Raw genomic sequence first — 13,087 nt, 5'->3', positions numbered from 1 at the left:
ATGTTCCATCCAATAGCTGGCTGTGAGCATCCACTTCTGTGTTTGCCAGGCACTGGCATAGCCTCACAAGAGGCCACAATATCAGGGTCCCTTCAGCAGTGATTCTATGTTTATGACTAGACCTTGAGTTCATTATAGGCTCATACATTCATCTGGAGAAGGGACTGCATTTAATTTTTCATTTGGAGTTAAATCACTTTCTATTTGCTTGGGAATATTATAACATGTGTATCATGCAAATATGGGCTTACATTCTACAAAAATACTACAACTACTAATAATACGGGTCTCTTTCAAGATATCCTCTAGTTTTTTTTCTGATCAATATAGTAATGTAACTGATAGTACTGAACATAGCTTGGATGTCTGTTCTTTGTATTACACACCATGCTTTCACTGTTCTAATATAATAATAATCCTGTCTTAGGTCTGCTTCCCAGGGAGCACAAATTTCTTAAATAACAAAGGATCTTTGAAAATAAGGTGGATACTGTAGCTGATTATATTCTAATGCTAATTCAGTCACCCAAAAGTGTTTACATGAGAGGGTCTGAATATAGCTTCTAGAAACCTGCCTCCAGTTAATTCTGATTGGTAAATATGCCAACAGCCAATAGCTTGAGAGGAGAGACAGAGGCAGGATTTAAGATTCCCTGGTTTGCGACCATGAGGAGAAAAAGAATGATCTGTCATGCCTGAGGAGTGTGCAGGAGAGAGAAACAGCTGCTATGTAAATGGGTCAAGAGAACATGGTGCAGAGGGCTACTCAGTAGGGCCAAGAGCAGCCAAGATGGAACATAGAAATTAATAAGTAGTAACTCAGAGTTACTGATGGGAGGAAGCTTCTAGCAACATGGAGGTTAGGCACTTGCTCAGCTACTGTGCTGTTTAAGGCATATTAAAATATAAAGACTATGTGTATGTGTCTTTCATTCAAGAATATAAACCATTGAGGTGGGTAGCAACCCTGTGGTGGGGTTTATTAAAATATAATACTACAGATAGCCTTTAAAAATTACTTATTGATTTTTGTATTCATGTTAGCTATTATTGAATACACAGCACGTCACAGTGACTACCCCAATCTTACATGGTATCTCCAGACTAATACTTTTGTTAACCATTATTGGAATAGTAATGTCTGGGTTACCCAACAAGTGGGGAGCCAGTGAATCCTATAGCCATAATCCCATGATGCTATTTCCTCTTACATGAAGTTGGTTTGTTAACATGAGGAAATATTATTCAGAATTCCATAATCCTAAAACAGGTACTCTCATGGATGTCTGAATAGTGAATACTAACTGAGGCACCATGACCAGAAAGGCAAACTTATACCCAAAAATTCGTTTTTAAAAAAATTACTCACTACAATTTACAGGATAGAAACAATGATTTCCAACCAAATGAAATAAGGGAGGTAGTAGTATTTGGAGTCTTAGCGTCTTTATCTCTGACAGGGTTGCTATAGATAAGAAGGAACCCACATCTTTATGTTACTGGGTTTTCTACAAAAAGTCCATGTGTACTAGCTCTGGTGTGAACATTTTTACCTGATATTTAGCCTTTTGAGTCACCTTTATGACCAGATGTTAAGTGTCTTTTCTGCAATAGATACTTGATGGTGGGCACTGATACCTAAATACACCATTCGCCCAGGTCAAGTGTCTGTCTTAAGTTCAGACTTGTTTCAGGTCTTCTACTCCAAATAGTCAAACGTGAAATGAACCATTATTCATTCCTTCTTGCTCAGGAGTTCATGTACATTCTTTCGTTAAGCTGTTTCTGTTTTTAAACAAAGTAAATAACGAGAGATGCCTACTATTTGAAAATGGTACCCTTATACATTGCAGTATAGTATAACAGAAATTTACTTTTAGTTTATGTCAGATACCATACTGGCTTATGGTTGAATCTGACCTGCTTTGATCTTTCTTTAATACGGAGCAAGTAGGGACATTTTAACATGCCAACCTCTCTGGGCTCTTAGATATTTTCCTTGAGACTCTTGTGTCATGAGTTATTTCTGGCATTTCTACTTCATTTAATATGAGCCAGCTTCCTTCAGACTGACAATATTAAAAATTTTATGTTATCCTTTCAGTACAGTATGTCCAGATCCAAAGCCTCATAGGAAGACCTCTGAAAGAAATCCAGAAGCTGAGAGGAGAGAGAATATATATATATATATATATATATATATATATATATATATATATATATTCCAAATGCTGCTCCCCTACCAGACCTCCCACACTGAGTTCATAGCAACTTAGGATATTATACAGTATGTATTGTTAAGGAAAAGTAGAACCTATGTCTAGATGAAGGAACTGCTTTTGATGATCAAGGACAGTTTCCACATTAAAACACAGATGAACACAAAAGAATCATTGAGGTGAAAGTTATAGTTAAATCAGATTGATAATTCATTCCCCCAGAGAAAATCAGATCACTTGCTATGAATTTATGGGTTAGAGAAATTAAGAAGTTTGTGGATGGACACTGTTTCTTAAAAAAATAACAGCTGGTGCACAGCAGGTGAGCAGATGGCAGTGAGGACTCAGAGAGAAGCAAAGCTAGATAACATGCGACCAGGAAGGGCAGGGGTCAGACAGGGAAAAATATTCATCTAGAACATAAAACCTGTCTTAGTTAGGGTTTCTATTGCTGCAACAAAACTCCATGAAAAAAAAGTAAGTTGTGAAAGAAAGGGTGTATTCAGTTTATACATACACAACACTGTTCATCACTGATAGAAGTCCAGACAAAGATTCTGGAGGCAGGAGTGGATAGAGAGGCCATGGAGGAGAGATGCTTACTGACTTGCTTCCCCTGACTTGCTTAGCCTGCTTTCTTATAGAATCCTGGACCACACACCCAGTGATGGCACAACCCAAAATGGCCTGGGGCTTCTCCCATTGATCTCCAATGAAGAAAATGCCTTACAGCTGGACCTCATGGAGGCATCTCTTCAACTGAGGCTCCTTCCTCTCAAATGACTATAGGTTGTGACAGAAAATCAGCCAGTACAGACCCTCTTTTAGGCCTAAAATATGAAAAAAAAATCAACTTGAACTAAGAACTGTAGGGAAGTGGCTATGGGGAATTTAGCTTTAGTTATCAGCAGAAAGAAAGGTAAGTTTGAGATAGTCTAAGAACTGCTTGCCATGAACTTAGGATCCTGGAGAATAATTTTATGAGTTTGGGAGCAAGAACAGGAGTAGAGCTTAGGTTTAGAAAGGGAAGATGTGTAGCATTAAACACAGAAAATTTGATAAGATTTTTTTTCTTTAAATAGTCACTACTCTCTTTTCTAAGCCAATGCAGACATGATTATCTAATCACTAGTGCAAAGTATTCTTTACTTAAGGCAGACCAGTTTGGACAATTTGCAACCTAAATTAAATTAAAACATAGCAGCGACTACTGAGATACTCAGTAGGTAAGAGCTTCTGTAGGGTAAGGGTGAGGAGCAGAGTGTGACTACTCAATACCCATGTAAAAAGCCTGGGCAGAGACAGGCAGACTCCACAGCCCCAAGGGCCAGCCAATCTACCCAAAATGGCATGCCTCAGGTCAGTGAGAGTTGGTTCTAAAGAATCAGGGTAGGAAGTGATACAGTAGGATATGTGACACACTAATGTGGAAAACACCAGCACATACATGTATGAGCATACATAATATCATACCACACATATACATAAACAATAATAAATAAATAAGTCTGAACAGAAATTAAATTTTATTACTTCTAATAAAAACTGAGCCATTGCTTTCAAGAACATATTCATGTTCAGACAATAAAAATTCACCACGTTACTATAATTTTAATTATATATTATCATCATAACTTTTATAAATGTCCTGTTTTAATTTGTCTTTGAATGGGTTATATGCAATCAATCAAAACTTAACTATAAACTGTTTTTTAAAGATTTATTTATTTTTATGTGTGTGAGTACACTGTTGCTGTCTTCAGATACACCAGAAAAGGGCATTAGATTTAATTACTGATGGTTGTGAGCTACCATGTTGTTGCTGGGGATTGAACTTGGAACTAGTGGAAAAGCAGTCAGTGCTCTTAACTTCGGAGTCATCTCTCCAGCCTGATTGTAAACTTTTTTGTTTAACATTTTTATTGCTATCATGGAGCTATACTGTTTTCTTGAGTCTAACAAATACAGCTTGGAATCAGATGTATATGTGAACACATATGTATATGTATGTGCATATGTATATGTATGTACATATGTATATATGCATAGGGAAAGGTAGATATATCTGTAAGTTTCAAAGTAACAGCATGATTATAACTTAGAAATGTTCATTAAACTTGAAAAGGCACATTGAGAAATCAAGACTGAAAGGAAGTTTCACCTCAAGTTGTTCAGAGAACGTCATACTACAGGAGTCATAAACAGTAGGGAACAGGGGTATTCCTTTTTGCCAAAGCAAACTTGCACTTAAATAATACAATTTTGACTGCTAGGTAGAGGTTAAAGTTTAGAGAAAGAGAAGTTAGAGATATGAAAAGCAGGGAGCTGTGCATAGCCTGAATCTAAAACACAGGAACACTGACACAGGTGAGCAGGGACAGTGGAAAGGTCCCTCTCTCTAGAACAAACATGCAGAGTTGCCAAATCATTACATTTCTTGATTTGCAAGTTACAATGGAAATTTCATAATCCCCAACCACATTGTTTTTCACTATTGCTTCCTGTTCAATTCTCCAATGTTTGTTTCTTATAAAAATGACTCCAAGTACAATACAGGTATGATAAAAAGTAAGTTGGTATTTTTTTCTGTGTTGTACAGTGTTTGTATGTAAAGAAATGATATCTTTCCTGATTCTGTAAGCAAGGGAGAGGGAGGCAACCAAGTACAGTCACATTGTACAACCAAATGTAGGAAGGATTTTTCCAGCTGAAATTGGCTCTTGGTTTCAGGCCCTTGTTATAAATGAAGGATCTAGATAACCGGGCCACACATTGTCCATGGTCTGAAACATAGCCAGTAAAGAGATGATGACCTTTTTTAAATCTACAAAATGTGTCACAAATAGCTTTTAATCAAGCATAGAGAGTCAAGGTTGAGACAATGATTCAGTTTTTTATATGCCTTTCAACAGATTTTTTTCTCTTTCTATGAATTTTATTATGAAACCATAATTTTACTATGAAACTACCATTACAATTTAGTATGTATAATGAGCTCATCACTGTATTTGCTATGCTTTTTCTACTCTCTATTTCATTTGTGATCAGTGTAGATACGGGTTGCTTTCTTGGGCTGGAGTCCTAGGGGTTGATAAAATGGCCCTCATTCAGCTAACATGACGAAATTGTTATACAAGCAAGCAGTAAGCCCTTGTTGCTTTAAGCCACTGCAATTTGGTGATGTTTGTCACCAGAGTGTAACCAAATCAACCTGTTTTGATTGATGAAGGGTAAATATATCTACTGAACACCTGAATTATGTTTGGGATATTTTTACAAGAAGGAAATATTGAGGGAAAGGTAGTGTGGGTGTAACAAGACAATTTTGGTGAAAAATAGTCTTTAAATTGTCACTAGCAATAGATGAAAATAACCTACTTGCTCTTTTATGTTTAACTATAAGCTGCTATAAAAATCAAATGTTTTGTTTTAAGTGATTCAGATTAAGGGAAGAGAGTGGAAGAGTTGGAAGCACAAAATAATAAGTGTACAAAAAAATTGAAAGTTCTCTCCAGGGTTTCTTAAAGCATCAAAAAGTAAATGAGCAGAAATGCCTCTAATTTCAGAACAACACAACTGGTGGGTAAGGTTTTGTAACTCCTCATTTCTATTCCCATGATCACTTCTTTGAGGACAATCATAACACAGAATACTCTGGAAGTGTCTTCTAGATTCACAAGTCACCCATGAGGCAGGTAAGGTAAACTGTAGAACATTGGCTATGACTTTAAGATTCTCCAAAGTACTTATTAGCACTTTACTTCATTCACATTCATTTTGTGATTAGAAAGGAATACCATTGCCTTTCGGGAAGAGTATTTTCCATAGAGAAATGTGAACTGTGGGTTTAAAATTCTATTGAAAGGATACTGTGATGCTATCTCAAATAAATTAAGAATGGCTTGTCTCATATGACCCACGAAATTTGTTTTTGTTTAGTTGTGTGTGTGTGTGTGTGTGTGTGTGTGTGTGTGTGTGTGTAAAAGCAGAAATGTTTCAGACATATAGCTGTCCAGCAGCCATGGAGAACTGGGTACTTGAAAGGGAGGCTGGAAATGAAAAAGACGATGAGCAAGAGAAGGATGAAGCCAAGACAAAGGTTTCTGATCAAGGTTCAAAGTTTAATTTTCAGCTCTGAGTTTATATAGGCAAAACCCACAGACCCATACTTTGTTTCAGATGGATTATGTTGCTTTGTTTCAGCTAGATTATATTTCAAAGCAAGCTGAGCAGGCCATCTGCTCCTGTAGGAAATTGCAGGTAAGGCAAGGCAGAGGAGGACTCTACCTGTGGAGGACCAACTGTGGCAAACACTTAAGGTCTATTTAGCCTGCTTAAGGAAGGGGAAGGGCACACTGACAGTTGTTTCTAGGGGCTCAGAAGGCTTGATCTGGCTTTAATTTCTCCCACAAAGAAAGTACCTGTGGCCACCAGCAGGGTCAGCGCATCTCTTCTTCAAAAATAATTTAATTATTCTTTGACAATTTCATAATGCATACAGTATGTTTTGATCATATTTACCCTTCTTTCTTCCTCCTCTTTCCAAACCAAATTTCCTTCCCAACTTCATGTCCTTTTAAACAAGTGGTTCTCAATCTTCCTAATGTTGTGACACTTTAAAACACTTTTCCATGTGGTAGTGACCCCAACCATAAAATTATTTTCATTGCTCCCTCATAACTGTATTTTTTTTACTGTTATAAATAAAAATGTAAATATATGTGTTTCCTGGTTGTCTTTAGTGACTCTTGTGAATCCTACAGGTTGAAAACCACTATTTTAAAGAAACAAAACAGCACTCTAGTTTATACCACCTGCATGTGTACACGCATAGGGCTATATCAGTTATTTTTTTTAAAGGCCCCCATGACCAATAGAGCTTATAAAAGTTTATTTGGGCTGCTAGTTCCAGAAGTTTAGAGCTTGTGTTGAATGAATAGAGAAAGCAAGCGACAGACATGGCAGCTAGAGCAGAAGCTGAGGATTCACATCTTGAACCACAGTTGAAGCAAAATGAGTAAACTGGGAATGGCTAGTGGTTTTGAAACTTCAAAACTCATCCTAGTGACTTGCTTTCTGCAGCTAGGACACACCTCCTAAACCTACACAAACAGTGTCACCAATTGGAGACCAAGTATTCAAATATCTGAATGTACAGGGTACATGCTCATTTAAACTCTAACAGGGGTCATCCTTGGCAGCATAGGCAACTTAGTAAGGGCTTCCCACAAGATAAATTATCCCCTGCAGCCATCACTTACTAAAGATTCTCAGCCTTTCCCCACTCCATTCTGCAATGTTGAGTGGCTTGATTTTGGGCAGGTCTGGTGCATGCAAGTCCAGCTTCCCCATTTCCATGACTTTAATGAATACATCTATTTTAACATAATTGCCAGAATAGCACTAATTCATTCTACCTACAGGAACCAGAATCTTGGTAAGTAGTGCTAACATTTTCTAAACAGGGGTGCTATCCCATAGGAAGCATATTTTAACAACTCCAGAGAGAAACAAATATTTGAAATAATGTATTGTTTTTAAAAATAAATGCTTTAAGTATTGTCTTTGAAAAAGTTCATGAGCAAAACACAAAAACTTAACATTTAGTAAGATAGGCAGAAAAATGAAGAAGTAAATAATTCTTTATCATTAGTTTAGCTGCACCAAAGTTCCAGATATACGCAATTTGCCTAAGCAAATGACAAGTTCAAGCATATGTAATCACTTATACTGTTGATCTTCCTGCTGTGGTGATTAATTTTATATGTCATAGTGACTGGCTTAGAGATGCCTGGGATTCTCGGTATTTTCATGGGGATGTTTTAAAAAGTGGCAAACACTGAATCTGCAGAGTGAGTGGAGACCTGCCCTGACCAATGTCAGCAGTCTCTCCCACATACTAAAAGCCTTCATTGAACAAAAAGATGAGAAAGATAAATCTGTTGTGCACTCTACCTTTGGAACATCCATTGTGCGCATGGAAGACTCTCAATCCCTGCATCTCAGGCCTCCAGACTCCCAGTGCCCTCTTTCTACTGGTGTTTTGAAAGTGTTGCTCCATTTTCCCCTAAGTACAATTGTCATAAAATTTCCATTTCTACCTTTCCAGGAAGTGTCTGTATTTTGTGGTTAATATTTGTTGTGATAAATCTCCTACCCGAATAAGTCCATGTAAAAACCACGCAACTTAGTTTTAATGTTTATAAGTTGCATGCCTAGATTTGGCAGATATACCACTATATACTACTCTATTTCCCAGCTATGAGATCTCTTGCTACTTGCGGCTCCTCCATGTCCCAAGGTTCTGCTCCAACTCTTCTTCCTCCATCTTCCTCTCCTCCATTTCCTCATCTTCCCTCCTACTTCTCTTTCCTCTCAAAATCTTCCAACCCCAGCTTTCCCTTCCACTGCTAAATCATAGGCTCTAGCCTTTATCTGACCAGATAAAATGGGGAGAAGGTTCACATGAAATCACCTGAGCATGTGATCTACTCCTACTGGGGCAGCCACTCTTGAGGAAGCAGAATTAGCATCAAAGTACAAACAGTCCCAGGGAAATCCACACAAGTGTTTTGAAAAATTACAATACCTTGTTAATGAGTCCTCAAAGTATTTAGTTAATGTTTTCATCCCTGCCCTCCACAATCTCTTTTTTTTTTAACTTTAAAATGTTGACAGTGTGGACTGGAGAGACATCAGCTAGTAAGTGCTTGCCTTACAGGAATGAGGACCTGAGTTTGATATACAGGATCCGTGGTCAAAACAAAAGAAACAAACTAATCAAGCAAACAAGCAACCAACCAACCAAACAAACAAAAAGTTGGTGTGACAGCACCCATTCACAATGCCAGAACTGATAATGAGAAGAAGCCAGGAGAATCTCAGGGGCTCATTGGATACCAAGCCTTGCTTGCCTGTGAAAAACTCTGTTTCTTTAAATGAAAGTCAATAGTACTTGATGAGTTGATACTTAAGGTAGTCCTTTGGCCACCACACTTGCACACATATGTGTATGTGTATCCCCAAAGTACATGAATAAACATGCATGACACAAGTACACATACATGCACACATACACATAACGCTTGGTGTTCTTCATCCTTGCTCACTTCTGTCTCTATATATTTTGCACATATATTATAAAATACTAATAAAGGTGTTTTCCCAGTTTATTTTTCTTATAATCTATCTTATCGTGTGACTTTATTTTTAAATACTTGTTTCTGTTTCTTCTCTCTATGTAGATATAAACTTGTTTTAGAGTTTCTTTTTTGTGAAGACATTTTCTTCTAAGTTGTTACTTCATTCCTCTACCTTCAGGGCAGGATCTTTCCTGCAGTTGATAGCAGGCTTCAGCTCTCTATCACTGGACACCCAGTATCAGTTTCTTGAGACATTTTTCCTAATGAGATAATACTCAGAGAGGAATGTTACAGTTTACTTTCTAATGATGACTTGAGAAATCAAATCTTTTAAATTCAGACTTCATTTTGGAAACTGTGAACTCAAGTAAGCTAACAGGCCAGCATTAGTTTCCAAGTTACCCTACAACAAAACCCGAGCCTAGATTCAGTTTCTAGGCTAACCCCAACAGACTCCTGTCTCCTCCAGGTTAATCTCCCTCAATAAGTAAGTGTTTTTAGGTTAATTCACAACAAGACCTCCCCCTGCCTATGAAGTTGGAAGCAGAAATTTAGTTTAGCTTGATACCTAGCACTAGCCAATTACGTTAAGGGCCATAGCAGCTTTCCAATTAGATGCTTGCCAGACTAAAAACACTTAGCTCCCACTTGCTGCTTTCTGTAAAGCCTTACCCCAATAGATAAACTCTACTGCATGTAGGCAATAGACTGAGGAGCCCAAACTAGGTTGAATAAAAACCCTGTTGTGATTTGTATTGGATCAGCTCCTGTCGGTTTTGGGGATTCACTAATATGTCCCTGGCACTGCAAAGTCTACCCACTGCTAGAAACCACAGGCCCAAGCAGTGAGAGACATCTGAGAACCTCAGTGTTCAGAACAAATTCTACTCATTGCCCCTCTTAGGAGACTTGTCCCCACATTTGACATTTCTTTCTATCCTCTTTTAATTACCAAACTTTCTTCACCACACCTCCTTACATTTCCATCTGCTAATTTATGTTTTAATGTCTCTGGTTAAGCTATGAGATTACATTCAAGATAGGTTTTTTTTTCCACTGTTAGAGTCCCAAAATCTGAAAACATTGCCTTGTGGAAGGTAGTATGTAATTAAAATGATTATGGAATGAATTAAGGTAGATGCTTGCCACCAGTTTCATTTAGTTCATGCCAAATACAAAAGAACCTGAATGTCTAAGAGTTACAGCTATATTCTCTGTGACGAAGAGCAGATTATAGGGGGCAATGATATCTTTTACAATATATTGTATAAAGTTAGTCTTATATCTTCCTGTTTCCATCTGCTCCCTGGAGCTAAGGTGTCCCACAGCCCTCCATACCCAAATCCCACCCAGAGAGAGCTGGCCTCCCAGGAGTGCTCAGACTCCAAAGCCCAGAAATGAGATAACCACTTTCATTCCAATAACAGTCCAAAGAGGTACCTGCCAGGAGCACACAGGGCACAGGGACAGCTGAACAGCTGTGGAACAGGAGCATTCCAGTTTCTATCTGCACCCCAGAGCTAAGAGTGTCTCAAGGCCCTCCATACCCAAATCCCAATGAGGAGAGAGCTGGTCTCTCCAGGAGTGCTGACACAGGAGGGACAATCTCCAATCAGAGACAGCAAGACCAACTAACACCAGAGATTACCAGATGGCAAAAGGCAAATGTAACAATCTTACCAACAGAAACTAAAAATACTTGGCATGTTCACAACCCAGTACTCCCACCACAGTGAATCCTGGATACCCCAACAAACCAGAAAAGCAAGATTTGTATTTAAAATCATATCTCATGATGCTGGTAGAGGATTTTAAAAAGGACGTTAATAACTGACTGTATTATCAATCAAAAACAGGCCACAACAGATACAAAAATATTGAAATAAGCCCATGCATCCTATCAAAACACCATGGACTAAGGCTGATCTTCAATAACAACATAAATAATAGAAAGCAAACATGCATGTGGAAGCTGAACAACACTGAACAAAGCTGAACAATGATAACTTGGTCAAGGAGGAAATAAAGAAATAAAGAAATAAGTTAAAGACTTTCTAGAGTTTAATGAACATGAAGCCACAACATAACCAAACTTATGGGACACAATGAAAGCAGCCCTAAGAGGAAAGCTCAGAGCTCTCAGAGCTCTCAGTGCCTCCAAAAGCTTTAGAACAAAGGGAAGCAAATTCACCAAAGAGGAATAGAGGGCAGGAAATAATCAAACTCAGGGGTGAAATCAACCAAGTAGAAACAAAAAGTACTATACAAAAATCAACCAAATGAGGAGCTGGTTTTTTGAAAAAATCAACAAGATAGATAAACCCTTAGCCAGACTAACTAGAGGGCAAGATACCTAGGGACAGTAAACTAATTAACACAATGAGAAATGAAAAGGGAGACATAACACAAGAACCTGAGGAAATCCAAATCATCATCAGATCATACTACAAAAGGCTATACTCAACAAATCTGGTAAGCCTGGATGAAATGGATAATTTCCTAGACACATACCAGGTACCAAAGTTAAATCAGGATCAGATTAACAATCTAAACAGCTTCATATCCCCTAAAGAAAGAGAAGCAGTCATTAATAGTCTCCCAACCAAAAAAAGCCCAGGACCAGATGGGTTTAGTGCAGAGTTCTATCAGACCTTCAAAAAAGACCTAATTCGAATTCTCCTCAAACTATTTTACAAAATAGAAACAGAAGGTACTCTGCCCAATTTATTCTATGAAGCCACAATTACTCTGATATTTAAACCACACAAGACCAACAAAGGAAGAGAACTTCAGACCAATTTCCCATAAGAATATCGGTGCAAAAATACTCAATAAAATTCTTGCAAACCGAATCAAGGAACACATCAAATGATCATCCATCGTTATCTTCAACCCAGGGATACAGGGATAGTGATTGCATTGAATCTGTAGATTGCTTTTGCAAAGACAGCCATTTTTACTATATTAATCCTGCATTGGCATGAGCATGGGAGATGTTTCCATCTTCTGAGATCTTCTTTGATTTCTTTTTTCAGAGACTTGAAGTTCTTATCATACAGATCTTTCACTTCCTTAGTTAGAGTCACACCAAGGTATTTTATATTATTTGTGACTAAACCACCAGTCAAAGAAAACACATGGTGGGACTTGTATCTCTAGCTGTATATGTAGCAGATGATTGCCTAGTCGGCCATTAATGGGAGGAGGGACATTGGTCTTGCGAAGATTCTATGCCCCAGTATAGGGGAATGCCAGGGCCCAGAAGCAAGAGTGGGTAGGTTAGGGAGTAGGGTGAGGGTGAAGGTGATAGGGGATTTTCTTGGAGAGGAAACTATGAAAGGGGATAGCATTTGAAGTGTAAATAAAGAAAATATCTATCCCATGGTCCTCAGCAGACATGATCTTAGGATCACTGATGAGTGGAACACAACATTGTTTCCAATCCAATGTGCAGGGCCTGAGACAGCAGCAGGGAAACAGAAAACCTGCCTGACCAGGGACACAAGTCCCTTCAGGTCTGTACCAGCTCCAGGTCACCTTGGGCAAGAACTCTGTGGACAGTCAGTCCCATGGCCCCCAAGGACTCTCCATGTGATCTTAGGATCACTGGTGAGTGGAACACAACATCTGTTCCAAACCAATTGTGACAGGCCTCATCAGAATCAAACTCTCCCACCATAGCAAGTCCTGGATACCCCTTTCTCCTCTCTCTCTCTCTCTCTCTCT

This window comes from Mus pahari, chromosome 11 (genome assembly GCF_900095145.1).
Source record: "Mus pahari chromosome 11, PAHARI_EIJ_v1.1, whole genome shotgun sequence".
Lineage (NCBI taxonomy): Eukaryota > Metazoa > Chordata > Mammalia > Rodentia > Muridae > Mus > Mus pahari.
Note: the sequence above shows the minus strand (reverse complement) of the source record.